General features: G+C 35.9%; 2 long non-coding RNA genes across 4 annotated transcripts in view; both read right to left on the bottom strand.

The window, feature by feature from the left end:
• The window catches only part of LOC115234089, an 18,213-nt gene extending 6,186 nt beyond the window's left edge, over positions 1–12,027 (bottom strand). The window contains exon 1 of the long non-coding RNA XR_003883876.1: positions 11,423–12,027. This is a non-coding gene — a long non-coding RNA (uncharacterized LOC115234089). The remainder of the gene's footprint in view (positions 1–11,422) is intronic.
• A 60-nt stretch (positions 12,028–12,087) lies between these two features.
• Positions 12,088–18,910, bottom strand: LOC115234106. 3 transcript variants are annotated; one of them, XR_003883881.1, is made up of 3 exons: positions 17,666–18,910; positions 14,893–15,116; positions 12,088–12,613 (listed from the first exon to the last, which is right to left on the bottom strand). It is a non-coding gene; the product is annotated as an uncharacterized LOC115234106 (long non-coding RNA). The 3 variants fall into 3 exon arrangements; XR_003883882.1 differs by lacking the exon at positions 17,666–18,910 and adding an exon at positions 16,688–16,831; XR_003883883.1 differs by lacking the exon at positions 17,666–18,910 and adding an exon at positions 15,318–15,397.
• Between the last annotated feature and the right edge of the window lie 183 nt (positions 18,911–19,093).

Here is a 19,093-nt window from a genome sequence, read left to right on the forward strand (position 1 = left end):
GCAGGAATGATACTCAAATAATATAACGATATCTTATTTTAACATGCCCGCATTCTTTCAAGCAATTAAAAAAAGTATAGTAACATAGCAACATAATCACAGATGCATGAAAAATGTAGTTACAATAAATTACATGTAACAGATTGGACTAAATTAAAGAGATGTGAAATGAGATAAAGTTTAAGTAAAATAAACTTGAATGTAAAAATACAAGTAAAAAAGCAAAGTTATTAAATAAAAATAATATAGATATATATAGTGCATAAAAATTGGGTATTATAAAAAATAAAATAATCTTTATTTTTCTTAGATATTTAAAAGGAACCAGAGTACAAAAAACATATAAAACGCGTATTCTATTGCTTTGACTTGCAATAATCGTATCGGCGGTTGAGTACTTCTGAAAGACAGATTTATTTAAAAAGACAAGTTCGACAGAATTAGATAAAAGGAAGTATAATCAAATCGTGTTTTTCGTTTATAAATATCAGACTTTTATTTTGTTCAGGGCGGATAAAATTTTCTACTATTTCTTATTCTGCTCCCTTGTCGCACTAATACTGTGCATGAGCTGTTCATCGATGAATAGCACGATTCTCTCCTTGACTTAAATCTCAGAGAGAGATTCTATCTTCAAATGCGATAAAAAATGGGATTTTATATATCTGCGATATAAATATTTTATATGTTCGAGCCATATATTATCTTTCAACGAAAAATACATATACGCAAAAATTATAATAGATATCATAATTTTAGGGCAAAAATCTTAAAAAAATAAAGAGGCAATTTCATCGAGACAATTTCCTTTTGATCTAATAAATTCTCTCATTGGTTTAAGCGACTAAAAAATTATGACAGCAATGAAAATTCTTAACAAAAGATCAATAAATAATAGAAATGTCCGCATATGTTATACATTGAATTCAATCGGAAGGAATCATCTTCTTTCTTCTTTGTATACTTATTTTTTTCTCGGATTACGACATCAATCCATACATACATAAATTAAATAAATATTCGCCTGCACGAGTTCGCTAAGCGTTAGAGAGGACGCGAACCAGCCGCGTATAGAAAGTCGAACAATAGTCGATAGAGCGTTAGTATATGAAGTAAAGCAGCGCGCGAGTTTACGAGACGGTATCGTTATTTACCGTAATTACCTACCTACGGTGTAGATGTACACAATCTACGCGCGGACGCCAGTTTATGCGCGCCATAGAAAAGTGCATCGCCTTCTCTCGATTCAGATACGATTCAAATACTTCTACAAGTAAATTGAGATTTTTGTCATTATTTTCTTTTCTTGCTATACGCGTAATAATATTATGTTTCCAAAAGAGCATATGGAAAAACTTGTATTTCTTATTGGAATAATTTTTATGAATCGCCGTCAAATGTTTTGCGTCGCTTTTGAATACGCCATAAAACAAGCTATAATTATTTCATTAATTTCGAGATACGACATATACAACTTTACGGTATAACACGGTTGATGCACACAACAATCGGACAATCCTGTTACGAGCCGGGAAAGCGAGCCACCGATGTCGCACGATCGATGCGGTGACGTTTTCGCGAGACACGAGAAAAAGCGCGTATATATGTATACTTTTTTATTTACGCGTCTATATATAATGTAATGAAGGCAGGACACGTAATTTATCGTATCGTATCGTGCGATATCGCGATGGTTAATCGTATGTAGGAAGTTAAAAGAATGAGAGAGATCCTTGAGAGCTAAAAGCACGATCTGGAATTGACTCTATCTTATGATCTCTCTTCGCTTCTTGCGAATGTTGGTTTTTTGCGAATTGATAATAATAGAGCGAGAAAATGGCTTGGTGCCATCTTTGCGAAAAAAGCTGTCGGATGTCGTATATCGGTGACCATTACGAATCTTTTTTTTTCGTATCCTTCACCTTTTATACATATATAGCTACTCGTTGCGCAACAATGTTGGTCGTTATATGTTCTTTGCAGTCTGATAGAAAAATCCCCTAATCTGTCCAATGGACGTCTAGCGATAGGCGTCCGAGTCTTCTTTTTGAAAGTTTTCAATAATTTTATCGATTCGAATTGCTTCGAATATTATATTCAAAAAGAAAAATTTTTGAAAAATTCTTGAAAATATACCTTAAAACTTGAATGTTTGGAAAATCTTCTTTAATATATGCATACAATATTTAAAAAATATTCATCGACATCTTTCTAAACGAAATAATGTATCTGTCACATTATCCCGTGTAGAATAATGATCTCTTTCTCCTCCTTTCTTCGTGTCGTAAAAAATCTTTTCGCCATTTCATTGTCGCGATCAAATCAAATCGATATAGCTTGGTTCTCAAACAATGGCATTACACACGCGTAAGAACACGCATTGAAATGAAATTTCAATCACGCGGACGCTAGCCAACCGTCGATGTCGCTAGTCAATTATCTTTCAACTGCCATTAGCGGCTTATGACCAATGTTCGATAATGATAGTCGTCAAGGAAGCGCGGTTTGCACACCTCGTGGATTTCACCGGACGGTCATCGACCCGAACGAACGATGAAATGACACGTCACTCGATTCGATTCAATCGTGTTTCAAAAATTCGTATGTATAAACTAACGATAGTCTTCTACATCTTTTTCGCAACAGATGATTAACTCTCGCGTTACGCTTTCCACGTTACGATCTTATTGACGAAAGTGATAATCGTTTTACATCATTGATCCGACGTTATAACTGGTGCATATGTAATATTATACGTAATAACTTATTACGGGTAAATATTGGAAAAGAGAAAGAGAAAGAGAGAGAGAGAGAGAAAAAGAAATCGGATGATGCGCAAACGGGATTTTGGGCGATCGATGAAGACCCTTGCACGGTTTAATCTAATCTTACACGTACGTGCGATAAGAACGCGATAATACGCAATGCTACGTCATAAAAAATCATTCGACGAACACACCAAATCGCCTTATATAATCGTATTATATGCAATTTTTAAGGAACATATTATAATTATAGCATAGAACTGGAGACACATGTCCTTTTCTAGCTTTTTTCTCTCACTCAGTTTCCTGTTCATACATTCTTCGCGATGTCCTATCTCGGTTCCTTTCTCCTCGGTCGTATCGCGTAAAACAATATCGCGCAGCGATGGAAAATTGAGAAATTCACATATAACATCGTTATAGAAGCAACTCGCTGTATAAATTCCACGCTTAAAAAAATTTTTATGGGAATAAAAAAAAATGAATATTAATTTAGAACGCACGCGGATGTGAAGTCGAAAATAACGTTTTTGATTCTCTCTTTCTCCAGCTTCAAATTTTTTACATCTATATTAAAAACTTCCCATTTCGACATATGTGAGAAGTATTATTGAATTCTTTCATTGCCCGAGATAGTCGTTAATATCAAACTGACATTTTATATACAGGGTGAGTCATTTTAATCGACGCACGCAAATATCTCGTAAAGTAAGCAAGATGAAAAAAAAATGTTTTATACAAAGGTTGTAGGGTTCAGAGGGGGACACATGATGAAAATATGGACTTGACCTTGAGTGACCTTTTCAAGGCCAAGTCAATGTGATCGATATTTTCTTAAATGGAACCCCCCATTTTTTATTGCATATTCTTGTAGCTTATCTCGAAAGCTTTTCAAAACACTACAATAAAGTATTTTTTCATTAAGTACTTTTTGAGTTATTTTATATTTTAATCTGACATATTTTGATATAAAAAATAAAATATCTCTTCCATCTTGCTTTCTTTACGAGATATTTGCGTGCGTTGATTAAAATAACTCACCCTGTATAATAAAAATATATGTAATAAAATATATACCATTTAATACATTATACATATATATTGCGGCTGTTATCCTGGAGAAAAATGTATTGTTACGAAAGGGTTCAATGAAGAAGTCAGGAAAGTCAGTTGCGAGCTCTCTCTCTTCCCCTCTGTCTATTTGAAAACCGGTAGCGACCAATTACATAATCGCCACGTATACTATTTGACGTGGTAAGTTATTGAATAAACTCCTCCCGAGATGTCAAACAACGGCGGATATTGAATTTGAGAAAGGTCTCGCCGCGAATCATCGCGAGACAAATCGTCGCGCCGCTGTTCCTTCGACCCGCGATTCGCGTCGAGTATTTATATTGGTGGCAACTGTTGAACACGTGAATTGCGTATGGACGATCTTGGCAAACGTAACGCCAGACACATGATTGCAATCGAGATGATGCTATTCGCGTCGTGCGACGCCAGGCGCTCTGTTACATTGTATAATTTAAATCCGCATATACATATATGACTCGCGCGAGAGAAAAGTGCGTGTGAGACACGGCGCCGCCGATGATTGAAATGTTGATTGACGACAGCGAAAATGATTTTATTACAATCACTTATACATGCATATCTTTCGGAGAACTTGATCGTAATATTGACTAGTTAAAGGGTTATAGGAGTCTAGCGAATCGAAAAATAGAATATATTTTTTATTTTTTATTTTTTTTTATTATATATAAAATTTTTATTTAACCAAATACATAAATAATGTTTTTTTTTTTTTTTTATAAAAAGATATACTTTTTACAAAATTAAGATGAAAAATTGCAAAGAATATTGAAATAGAACAACAATGTAATGGCGTTCTAAATCGTGCGCGCTTGCATAATCAGTGACCTCAAAGTTCAGCCTCGATAAATTATATAAAATGAGAAATATATTTTTTATCTTTACATTTGTCATTTTCGATTCACGGTCACTTTTTTCGAATTTCTATTTTTCCCTTAAGTTATAAAAAGAAACTAAATTTTTCGTAAAGATTTAATTTTAAATTCAAAAGTGTCTAGTTTTGTAGAAAATAAATTTTTTTTAAATTCTCTCCGCGAATCAGACGCTTGTAAATATTTTATAAAATATCGAGCACATTATTCTACGACCGAAAATTGTGACAATGCACACTAACTGACACTGATGTTTTTTATAAAGACAATGATAAATCAAATGTAATGTATGTGAAATGTTAGCTGCATTATTGTTCGACGTTGTTCATCTCCACAAATGTCACAATTATCTGATCGTAATACATTTTTTTCTGGTGAATAGAATATATCTTCCAGAGAGAATACCTTTAGCAAGCATTGAAATATTTACGAGACATCCTATGTAGTGCGCGTGTAATATGTATAATCGACAAGGCTCATTGACCATTCGTAAGATTTTTGTTATGTCACGATTGTTAAAGCAATTCGCCCGATGCAAAACAAGACAACAGTTTTGTCTATTCATAGTCTCCGCGTGCTTTGCCAATGTAAATTATATATGGAACTAGTATTCTTAGTCTCTACGTTTAAAACCCGTTTCAATTGAAAAAGTTTTCGATATTATTCGAAATGTTTTTTCTACAGATAATAAAATTTTTGTAGATATCGTTTAACGGCTGGCACAATTCCCAGTTTAATATATCGTTATAAATATTCGTACTGCTAAGTCCTTCTCTTTTTTTCTCTTACAATAAACCACATGATATATACACCATGTATACCCTGAGAATCCTGTGATTCGTATTAAACTTTGATCATTTTCCGATCATCCGATATTTGCATAAATACCGTACACAATGAATCTAGGTCTCGAGATTAGATCACGCACTCGGTGTAATTTGTTTAAGAATATTCATCGTTCTATTTTCTCATAATACAAATAATTTTATTCTCTATATTCAGACCATATCAGAAGAAGACAGAACTTAAAAGTATAAAAAGAAAAACATATAAAGCATTAATGATATTATACGTAGTGTAGTTTAGCAATGACTCATTCGACTCACCAAGTCTACGAAATATTTTTACGGTAATATATAAATACACGATGCGATAAAGCAGGTTCTACGCAGCGCGAAAAAAGTGGAAATTTTTGCGCACAGCTCATTTTTTATTCGGAATTTTTAACAATAATTTAAATAAAAAATTAATAAATTCTTTTTTATTAGAGATATTTTGTTTTTTTATTCACATCATCAAAAATATTTCATGAACGATTACTGAATTGCACATTATTGAATATGCAATAAAATGTTTTACAAAACTATAATAAAATATATTGTTCCACTAAAAAAAAAAAAAAATAAAACTGACATAAATAATATTTTGAAGAAAAAACAATTTAAAATTTCCGTTTAAGTCATATAGATCTTTTGAAGCAAAACAATATTTGTTCGAAAATATTTTTATACCTCTAGTAAAGTTAAAAAAAATAACTGCGTATTAACACTTTACTAAACAAAATATATTGTGTATCTAAAATGTCTCCATGTTTTCTTGTTTGAAAACACATTAGGTAACAGCATAAATATTACGTAACTAAATTCGTATAAGAAAGACTTATTAGGCATTTAAGTGTTCCTCATCGCAAATGATCCAAAGTCAGATTTTCTATTGAGATAATCCATAAAATTTCGAGCCGAGTAAACGCGACTGATTAAAAGAGTACACTCAAAAAAGTGGTATTGCAACTACAGCAAAAATTTTCTGGGTGCGCAAAATTAAAACTGAGGTACATAAATGATTAGCAAATACTGTGATATCGCATATGTTCCGCATTTAATCAATCTAAGTGACAGAGACAGAATTTATATCTGAACTGTTTGTGAAATTTAGAAAGAATGTTTTTCTGTGGCGCCTATCCATGTTAAGGTCAATCATACTTGTTAAAATGTTTGGCTGTGGTACACAGAAAAAATTAGCGGCAAGAAACAAATGAATATATAATCCTCACATCTAACATATTTGTATAACGCGCCCAATCTATCTAGCTCTTTTAAACAATTTCTCTCAATTTTTCGATGCTGCAGTTATAATTGGCAGTTATATTTCTCACAAAGATCGTTCTAGCTGTAGTATCGAAACTCATATTTATCCAATGCAGTGATTAACATTTGGCAATGGGACCTAAATTTTCTAGAAGATATTATTAGAATATTGCTGCTATAAATTCTATATGTAACAGACAATATTCTAACAGATACAAAAAATAGCGATAAAGTTTTGTTGTGACACCTAGAAATCTACCTATATCAGCAAGACATTTTTTTGAGTGTAGAAACGAACGTATTTGTGCCACGACATCTATTATGACGTCAATTATACAAGGCTGTGTGAATTATATATATATATTTTGATTTAATCCACATTATCATATAAATATTACTAAAGTCTGTCGCCAATTGATAATTTGCTCTCTCGGGAAATCGTAATATTATCGGTTATTGCGATGTTACGTGAATAACAAGGTCAGTAAGATAACGCGGCATACTTATCGATATAAGTATTTTGGTCAAAGGAGAGTGAGAAAAAAAAGTGTAAATTTCACAATTTAAAAATCTGATAGACATCTCTAAAAATATCATTATAAATAATCAATCTCGCGTATCTACTTTTTATTCTCCTGAATAAAGATGGAAACCTTTGTTGAAGTATAAAGTTTTACGGAGCAGAAAATATGTCGGGATAATTGCAATGTATCTCTTGCCCGAGATTCGCAAAGTGCCATCTTACGCGCACGTATAATAATCGTTCCGATTTATCACGCCTCGACTACACGCGATTGTATGCATTCTCACGTACATTCGGAGAGAATTTAATGTTGTCAATAAATATCACGCGGTGGACACCGTGTTCTGACCTCGACTAAAAACGACCTGTTACGCGTATACATATAATCGTATAATCATCTCTCGTGTTGCCATTATGCCTCAAAGCGTTTCGCTTAACTGGGTACAGAGATAGCGATAATAGCGAGCAAAATATGCAAGAAATGCAAAAAATGCGCGTGCAAAAACGGAATTTATTTTGGCGAGAGATGAATTTCGACAATACAACGCGGCGCACCCTCATTATTTTTATCTCAGGCTAATCGTTCTACGCCGGATTAAACCGGTATCTCCCGCTTATTCTCGCGCTACACGTTACGCGAGAGTAGACTTTCTGCGCATTTTCGCGAATCGAGAAACGGGAGGAGAATTGAAGGCCATGGCGACTATTCGCCGGAACGCGTGGGAGAGGAGAGGGATATGTCCGCACGAACACACGCGTTCAGAGAATAAATTCGATTAGAATTTCCGGTTCACGAATTATCGTCCACAAATCGGCGATTGAAATCCGGAACGAGCACAATGAAACCAGAAACGTGTTCCGGAGTCCTTGAACTTTGCGAAATTTACGATACCTCGATCATGCAGTCGCGTTTTAATCAAACGATATCAACGTCGGAGCACGTTCGTCCGAGTTTTTAACCTTTGCCTCGACAAATTGTTCGCCAAGTCTTATTCTCGCATGTGTGTTTATCTACGTCACGGAATACTACGCGAGATGCAAATTGCGCTATTCCTGTGAAATTTATGTGGAATACATCCTGTGCGAATACGCTCTTCAGATTACAGAAACTTGCATTCTTCCGGTTTGCGCCGCGTTTTTGGTTGACAAAAAAAAATTTTTTGATTAATTATAAAAATATTTTCTATATAAAACAAATTTATTTCGTCCTCTTCTCGCATGCTACACGTCTTTTCTAATTTATATCAATTATACTAAATGTCAAATGGCTATAATTTTTATTGATTTTATAGTATAGTTTATTTTTCGCTACTATTGTTTTAGATCTCGGATATGTACACACACAAAAAAATTTCTTAAAAATGAGACAGATATATAAGAACCTTAATTGAGATTTATAGAGCGTGAAATTGCTTATTCGCATCTCGCCGAAATTTTGCAATGCGTAATATACCGATGAGTAATCGGTTCCCGATCTTATCTTATCGTAATCTGTACAACGAAAAATATTTGCGTAAGTTTGGATACAAAATGCGATGAACAAGCGCAGCCAACCGGTGCAGCTAGTGAGAGCAGGGCAGGGAAGGGGATGTGGTTGCAGTATAAATCAAATGTATAAATGTGCGTGATTTAAGCGTGCTTTACTACACGTCGTGATATCTAATCATTATATTTCTCAAAAAACTCTTTTCAAGCTTTAATTTTATAGTTACATCTTCTATTTTTAATAACCTATTTCTTTGTTAATTAAATCACATTTAATTTAAATTATATCAATTATTTAAATTATTTCATTTGAATATTAAATTAAATTATTAAAAAAATAATTACAGTAATTACAATAAATTAAAAATGAGAAGAACAAATTTAAATAAAATAAAAAGAAATTTCAGCTGCATCGCGTCGCTCGTTAAAGCCACAGTAATGTAAATCGCCATCTCGTTTCGATAAAAAAGCATACGTTTGCCAAAAAAAAAAAAAAAAAAAAAAAAAACGGCACAAGCGCAATGAACAGCAACGAGCGCTGTAAAAAGGGAAAGGAGTTGGCGTGTTGCGACGTGTGTTGTCGCGCGGCGTGCAATAAAGTCAAGGCTTTCCGCGTGGCGTAACACAGTGCGATGTACCTCTGAGCGCAGGTTGATTGCACCCTGAGAATTCCTCTCTCGCACGTATATATATATAAATCTTGCGGATTCACTTTTACACGCCCGATTATACGACGCTACCTTTGACCTAAAGCTTCTGTGCTTTTTTTCCCCCTCGCGAATCGATACGCGAGGAAACAGGAATGACGTCGCGCATGGTCTCTTTTATAAGTAGCGATAAAAATAATTATATTTGCGCGCGCGCAATCTCTCGTCTCTATCTTCATAAATTAATTTTCTCCGCTAATGATAGTCGCAATTCGACGAATCGGCCGTTCTTGTGATCTTTATCTTACAGGAAAGATAAATAAAAAATGTATCTGATGTGAAATTGAGATTAATAAATTATCTTTGAGAGAATATAATGAAAATTGATATGATCGTTATGAGAATAAAAATGACAAAAAAAGGAATTGTTGTAATAAAAGTTTCTGCATAAAATCGCGACATGTTGTCTCGCGGACACGGTTTTATTTCGGGACTCGTCGAGATAAAGAGAGAGAAAGAGAGAGAGAGAGAGAGAGAGCAGCAGAAAAAAAACGATCTTAGGTCAATCGAGTTCATCGCCTCTTTCGCGAGCCCTTTGGCTGGTTAAAACGTATCGATAAATCATATTTTGAGCATGTATAATTAAAATAGCACTGTATTTCTATTAATTATTAATTCACGTTACATATTCAGAATCCATTCAATTCATATTTCTCATCCACTTTATGTAAAGCGTTTACAACAATTTATTTTAGATTAAAAAACGAAAAAAGACAGAAACCAAGATACCTCGCTATTAATCGAAACGATCCTTTATCGTGCTTATCTATCTTTCACGAGATGCTTTGATAAGAGAACGATTGCAAACAATACTTTTAATCGATTAAAGTAATGTCTTTATGCACTTCACTCTCCGTAGCATCGTGAAAAACTAACAGCAACTATCTATTCTAGTCCGCGATGTTAATGCAGACTTATCCACTAATAGCGACGATCCTATTGTAAGCTCCAAACGTAAAAAAAACTCTTTAGTAAACGAGTAATCCTTGCTCCTTAGGTGATTTTTCTCTTCGTGACTCATTCATTCGCTTCTCAATAAAGGAAGAGAAGAATTCTGCATCGCTCGCGGAGAATAAAGAAAGAAGGAAAGAAAGAAAAAGGAAGTATATTGTCATCATGGTTTCAAACCGGTTTTTTCATGCCAACGCAACCATCAACGGCATTTTTTTTTGCGCAAGGATTATTTAATAAAGTTTCATAATTTTGGATATTATTCTCTCATCTTATGCTAATTTGCTTAAGAGTACCAAATATTGCTCTAGAAAAGCATCCTTGTGATCTATTGTCCGAATATTGATGGTTACGATATCGTTCTTTAGAGTTATTTGCATAATGCGACCTTCCCTTTTACCCCTTCCCTCTCTCGGTACGAATAGAGTCGCAATAATATACTCTCTCGTACATACATGCCGCACGACTACAAAGTTCGCTATCAAGGTACGCACGTGCGATCAGGAGATTCGTCGCGGTGTTCGGTATCAAATGCGCAATTAAACCACCTCCATTTAATTAATTACCTGCGTTACGCAACCATCATTTACTGCGACATCGTCCGTTCTTCGAGTTTATCTATGTCTGCTGACTCTTACGATTCACGTGAATGTTGCACGAATTATTATTCATGTATTATCTGACACTAGAACTTGACAATTGCGCAGGCGAAAATAAATATTCTGACACGTGTGCGTGTACACGTTCTTTCTCGGATAACGTGTGTCTCGTTAAAAATGTATTTGCGCGTCAGGCCGACGATATATAATCAGCGGAGACGCGAAAATGTGTGTTTTGCTTCATCGCTGGCGAATATCGAAGCGAATATCGAAGCCAAAGACTGTCGGCGCCATTTTACGACGCGCAGAATAAAAAAAAAATATATATATATATCGCTCACTCGCTCGCTCGCTCGGTGTGTCTACCGAATATTTCTCTCGTCCTCTTTATCGTCGCCGTCTCACGATTAAATAAGTCCGCTGCGATACTTGTTAGAGCGTATTTTCGACGCGTAGGAGTTGGAAGGTCGTCGGGTTCTTAAAACTCAAGATGGGAAGAGGGGGAGAGAATGGAAGGGAAGATCGTGGGGGAGAAAAAGACGTGAGAGGGAGAAGGTGTTTTTCTCTTCGCTCGTGGCGAAACTTAAGGTCGTAAAGAATTTTTTTCAATGTGTTTATCTTTCCTGGCCACGCGCGCGCAGGAAGTTACGTCCAATTTAGAATTCGTTAACGCAATCGGAATTAATTTGCCCGAAAGAGAGATAATTTTGATGAAAGTACTATTGGATTTCACATTCTCTCCCTTCTCCTCCTTAATATATAGTTCAAAGAATTTAAATTGGCTTATTGTTTCAATTTGTAAAGCATCAAAGAAAAAATCGTGTAATTCGTTCTTGAAAAAATTTAGATACGAGTGAACACAGATATCCAATGATTTATTCAAGTTTCATTAACAGTATCGTAAGAAATGTTTTTTTTTTCAACCGATATTTTTTTTTCAGGTTTACTATTAACTTATTATTATCTAGCAAATGTGTTTTTTTTTGTATGTATTTTTGTATATAATCGTTCTTGCAAAGGCACTTCTTATTGGCGACAGCTTGCTTTGAAAGGAAACTTTGTTTTCGTTGGGCGTCTTTATTGATATCGACGATTTGCGCAGATCACACGATAACTCCCATCGAGACCCGAGTACACGCGTGTGAATCATCTCCATATAAATATTGCGTTACTCAGATCATACATGGATAATCGTGGCAGTCGCACGTACAAGCGCAGAGAATAAATAAAAGGCTCCCTGTAAAATTCCTTTATTAGACAAATTATTAAGTATATACGAACGTATACCATGTCGAAATATGTGGCTGAGAAACGCCGGCACCGGTGTTTGCCGGCCGGCCGGCCGGCCGGCGTGTCGGTTCCCCCTCGGTTACGTAACCTTCTCTCATTGCGTTGTGATCGTTCTCCTTTAAGCTCATCCGCGCGGCTCATGTTCGTTCCACATGATGCGCAAAAAACGCATGGCTCCGTCCGAAATCCATTTCCTCGAATCCTCGTCCCGCGTTTGTATGTATCCGAGGCGTGTATCTGGCCTTTGCAAAAAAGAAAAAAAAACGCGCGTGTTTGCAAAAATGTCGCAGAAATATTTGCACCTGCGATATACAAGTGCGGCGACAGCTGCGCAGTATTGCCTGAGAATTGTATTTCTCAAATCACACACAAGAGTCGAGAATAAAATTGTATACACAGTTTCTTTTTTCACAGTTAATTTCATTAATTAAAAATAATCGCTACATATTGGCTCTGTTATATGTGTCAAGCAATCTCTTATATCTAAAAAAAGAACATTCATTTTTATCTCTGATACGTTTCAAACAATGGATATTTCAATTGAATGGATAGTTTAATAAAAATATTTCTAATAACTGAATAAAATGCTGTACATATATTATGTATATATATATATGTGCACGAGAAGATTCCGATATTCATTTAAATGAATAAAAAATTGCATTCGGCGGGATAAGCTTGTGTTCAAACTGTATAATCATCGCAACATTGTGAGTCATAGGAACAGTGCGATAAACGCGCTTTCTCGTTAAATTGAATGGGATTTTAGCTCTTTAACTATCGTGCGTGAAACGAGCGATTATTTATTATTTAGCGCCGCGTTTTCGCCGCAACCAGCGCGAATTTATAGCAGCGATTATTTCAATCGGAATTATATTTTATGCCGCATTTTTTTAATGATTCGCATTCACTTGAATTTACGAGATACATCGATCATTTACACGCCGATGCGTTTATCGCGAGAGCGATATACCTTTATCGCGGTAAATGTGTCTTATTAAAATACTTTGGAACGCGATGAGGCGAGAGGATAAAACCGAGATAAAACCTGATGCCTTATGAAATAGCGAATACTTGTTTCGCGATACTCGGCAGTTCGAAATGAAATCACGCCGATTACAATTCACATTAATTAATCTCGCAAGTGCTGTCCGCTTAAGCGTCGCTTACATAGTTGAAAATATCGTCACCGTGAAAAGAATGAATAATACAATTATAATAAATTACATAGATCTTGTATTCTATCTCTTTGGAATAATCAATTTTTCAACGAATATATTTAACGATTCCCGTCATTTTTCTAATTTTCCATCCGTTGCGTATAATTTTGAATATTTTATTTGATACACGTGCGCTTTACTCTATTTCCCCTCCTCCTCCTCAAAAAAATTCTGGAATATAATTAACAGTACGAATGTGGAAAAAAACAAAGTCGATCGACGGATGTAATTTTGATAAGGCGTAATTTCCGGTCGAATCGAACGAGAGGAGCAGCGAGAAAGCAGATTCATTCACGCGAGCTCGAGATATCCGAAAAAGAAAGTCACGTGAGAGAGTTTGGTCCCATGTTGCTGGGTCCGCCGTTGGTTTTTGCCGGGCACATTCACGAGTGGACTCGTGCCACGTGCAGAAACCGGTTCGCGCGATTATTAAGGACGACCCGAGAGAACCGTCGATCCGAGAGAGGCACTCTTTTAAATTTTAGTACCCGCGCGAGAAATTTTCTCATGTCTGACTTCTAAACTTCTCCAAGCGAGATGTTATCTCTCGTAGAAACAAGGTCATCGAATTGATTAACGGCCCTTCCAACGCGCGTAAACACTTCTCTACGCACAAAGTGATCACAAATTCGCATCTCTAGCAAAACGTAGAAGATATATATCGAATTTGTTCAATAGTGTCGCGACGATGTCGCTATATATAGGAAATTTATTTATGTAGTTGTCATTATTTATTAATTTTTATTTGTTAATTATTAATTTAATTATTTATTCAGCAACAATAAACGAGACAAGCCAAATTTTACGCAAGGTTGTAAAAAATATCGCACATCAAAGAGCAACGAGATCGCATAATTTATATATATATATATAATATTTATTAATTAAATACATAATAAAGATTGTAATAAAGGTATAATAGTGAAGAAAAAACGACAGAAATGTCGGATTTAAAAAATGTTATTTTCATAACACAAATATATATATATACAAATTATCACGTGTGATTCTGCTAATAAACGATACAATTTTGATATCCTGTTGTAAACAGTTTTAATTCTCCAATAGTAGAATTTATTCATATATATGTATTATGAATTATATAAATTAATATCTGTCATATCAATTAAGAACCAAATTGAGCTCTAAATGAGAGAAAATTTTTTTAGATTATGTGAAAACGATCTTTATTACCGATTTATAATTAACGGATATTAACGATATCGATAAAGAAAAGACATCGTGTGACAGCAATATCGCAAAAGATAAAAAAAACTATAGAGATAAATAATAGTACTCACCCCCTCCCCCCCAATCTAAAAGATAAGTTTTCTTAAGACGGTTTTTTACTACCAGAAAACTTCTCGGTTGTCAGCCGATCGTTTCCGATGTGGATGCAAATGGTTACGTAATTTCGCTGGCGACCGACGAATATTCTCAAAGTCGATGGTAAATATTCCAAAGGCGAAACGGGAGAGACCAAGAGCCGGCGTCATTTCTCCTCTCGTCCTTGACCTTGAAACGCCTGAAACATCAGCGAGAATCGCGATTAAAACTATCACGATGCGCATTTTCATTCCTCTCTCTCTCTCTGTTTCTTCCCTCTTTCCTTTTTCCCTCACAATAAATTAATCGATCGCTCAATATTTTCGCCTAGATAACGCGATACATGACGCAAATCCTAATCTCTCGTTGCGTGAACGCGCGATATCTGCGTGGCGCTTACCGCGATAGCACCTAATTATTTTTATTCGCGCACGCGAAGACAAATAAGTCAAATGAGCATCGCTCGAATGATTTATCTCGCTCGCGCGATGTTAGACGTATTAGATCTGCCATGTGCGTTGGCACTGTCGTGTGTTTACGTGACGAAGTGCTCGCGTTGCGTGTCCCGAAACGATAAGCAAAAATTCGGTGAACTGGCAATAACAGTGCATCGTTGTGTGTGATCGCTGTCGTTGTCCAACAACGCAACGATTACGCAACGACGCATTGCGATTTGGGGAATTATTCATAGAAAATGAGAAAGAGAGAAGCGAATATTTTTACCGGTAGTTTTCTTCCGGAAACAAAACCCAGAAGCGGTGGCAGAAGTGGAGATCGCGGCGTAACAATGAGAAAAGAAAGGGAAGGAAGGGGAAGGGAGAGAGAAGAGGAAAAGCGCCTGGGTTATTGAATCGCTAATAGCTATTGCGCAATGGAATATATATACAGGGTGAGGCATTTATAGTGACGCGGGCATATTTTTCGGAAACGAAGTGAGATATCAAAAAATATTTTAGACAAAAGTTGCATGGTTTTGAGGGGGCCACATGATAAAAATATGGATTTGACCTTAAGTAGTCTTTTCAAGGTGAGGTCAATGTGGTCGATGTTTTCTTAAATAGAACTCCCCATTTTTTATTACATATTCTTATAGCTTATCCCGACAGCTTTCCAAAACACTATAATAAAGTATTTTTTCATTAAATACTTTTTGAGTTATTTTATATTTTAATCTGACATATTTTGATATAAAAAACAAAATATCTCGTAAAATATTTAGTTTTCGAGAATCTTACCGTAATACTTTTATGTACAGAATAATGAGACAAATCAAAAATACATTGTAAATAATTACATACTTTTTCTTAAAAACAATTATTTATTTTTACTAATTGATTTGTCTCATTATTCTGTACATAAAAATATTACGGTAAGATTATCGAAAACTAAATATTTTACAAGATATTTTATTTTTTATATCAAAATATGTCAAATTAAAATATAAAATAACTCAAAAAGTACTCAATGAAAAAATACTTTATTATAGTGTTTTGGAAAGCTCTCGAGGTAAGCTACAAGAATATGTAATAAAAAATGGGGAGTTCCATTTAAGAAAACATCGACCACATTGACCTCACCTTGAAAATACCACTTAAGGTCAAATCCATATTTTTATCATGTGGCCCCCTCGAAACCATGCAACTTTTGTCTGAAACATATTTTGATATCTCACTTTGTTTCTGAAAAATATGCCCGCGTCACTATAAATGCCGCACCCTGTATATACGACGCTCGCGTAAATAAACTGGCGTGATGCCAATCGTATCTTACCTTGTCAACAAATCGTTCGAAATACAAGGCGTAGATACTATTCCGTGTATGTAGGGTGTCCGCGACCGCGTAGATACGAATGGCGGACGAGAACGCAACCGTACTTTTCAAATTCGCTAGCTGACTTCACACGACGCGACGAAATGGTATTAAACTACCCGAAAACATCGTACAAAAATGTCGGTATTCAGAATTAATGGTACAAATTTCGGACATTACATACGCAGGGTGTCTACTCAAATTTTGTAAAAAAATTCCCTCAAAATTCCCTGATCTTCCAGGTATTTTTGTTCAAAATTCCAGGTAAAGAGAATATTTTAAAACATTTTTTGGTATACGATTTCCTAAAATAAGTTTTTTTATTGCACCCGTTTTCATTCATACAAAGGAAAAACACAAAGCCACTTAAGTTTCAAGTGCTAGATTTACAAATGTATTGAAAAAAACACTGAATAGCTTTCGATAAGATAAAAATTTTTAACTTGCACATTTTCATTTTTTATTACTAAAAATTAAAATAAAGAATATGAACTGCATATTCAATATTTTGTTAAGACATTTAATATATAAACAAAGATAGATATATATTTATAATATATTTTAAATACATAATTCACAACTTGGCTTATTGACGGATTATCTATGGCTTACAGTAAGATTGCAAGAGCAAAATTATCAGAAAATTTTTCTAAAAAATTTCCCAAATCCCAATAAAATTTCCATGAGAATTCCCTGATTTCTCTAGGTACAAAAAAATTCCCTGACGTTTCCAAATTTTGCATGTTTTTCCAAAGAATAGACACCCTGACATTTCTATATATGTACACGTAATAGTGGATAAAATATATTACACTGATATCGAAATTGTATTTAAAATCACGCGATACTGCGAACGATACAAATGTACGCAATATATACATATATGTACTGTGTATATCGCACGAACATCTGCGCTTGTCGGTTCGTTCGTATATTTACCTGTCTTGCATATCGTCGCTTAGACTCTGTAAAGAAAACCGTAGGAGCTAATCTTTACTTCATTTAAAATCCATGTATACATGTATATTATTTCAGATTCGTGTACGACATTCGTCGGCCGGCTGTTCTCCCTCTATTTTCGACGTCACACTCGATGTTCTCGGTTGTTCCACGCGCCTCTCCCACCATGACGCGCGCGTTCCTTCCCCCCACCACGATGGCGGGATACGTGTCGATCACGGCGTACGTGACCGGAGAGCGCCATGCGCGCGCATCCGCGCCGTCGAAAACATGCGACGCAACCGGCATCATTCACCGTCCTTATCTCGATTCGGTGGCCCAAAACATCATCGATGAAAAACAAGGGCGAAAACATAAGCGAGGAGAAGGTCGACCGTGCGAAAACGAAGGCGATCCTCTTTCCCTTTACAGACGGTGAATACATGCGTATGTATACGGCGTAGAGAAAACGCTGTTTCTCGTATTATTACGCGCAAAATGGCGCGGTGGAAGCCGGCGAGCGCGGAGAATCAGCGACTCTCACTCGCACCCAACTTCGCGAATATCGCTTTAAAAAAATCACTCTCGATCGGGCGTTTTAAGACGAAATAAAGATTAAAAACCGTCAAATCTATGACGCGCGAAGGCGAAACTAGTTATCGTTCTTCAAATTTATCGATGGACGTGAAACAACTGTAACATTGGTTGGAATTCGCGCAATGTATTTCTCGGACGAAGGGGAGAGGGATAAATTTCCCCTACTCTCGCTATGGCATCTGCTGCGCGAATTTTATAATCGAACGCGTCGTTATCGCTATTACACGCATCGAAAGAAACAATAACAATGTTCGGCAAACTCGTTGCGGAAACGAGTTTATTAAAAGAAAATAAATAAATAAAACAGTTACTACGATGTGACGAAAGAGACACGATTTCGAGCGACATCGTGAGAATATAAACTAAGAATATCGCGCGCGTATATCAAGTAACGCGTCATCTATGTCCGTCGCGAAAATCACCATCTCCGATTTACGTCGCGTCACCGAGCTAATAATCGTCGTCGTTTGCATCATTCCTCGGCCGGAGCCGCGATCTGAGAGCCACGTTGACTACGTGACTCGCAGGGCGTCGTCGGAGCCTCGTGATTCGCGGGCAGACGGTGGCGAGAGAGAAGCTAAAGCGCGCTTTCGCGGACGCGGTTGGGACGAGGGGAAGGGAGGCCGAAGCGACGGGCAGAGGGTACGAGTGGGGTTGGCGGGGGAGGGGGGGGGGGGGTTGTCGCGAAGGGTGTTATATAACTGCAATTTTGTATGAGTGGGAAATTACAACTAACGTGAATGTTACATGTAACAAATACGTTATATTACTTGTTACATTCCGTTTTATTATGGCAATGTTACAGTTATGTATCTGTGTTTGCTGGGCTAT

The sequence above is a fragment of the Formica exsecta genome, unplaced genomic scaffold, assembly GCF_003651465.1.
Source record: "Formica exsecta isolate Colony F162 unplaced genomic scaffold, ASM365146v1 scaffold194, whole genome shotgun sequence".
NCBI classification, from domain to species: domain Eukaryota; kingdom Metazoa; phylum Arthropoda; class Insecta; order Hymenoptera; family Formicidae; genus Formica; species Formica exsecta.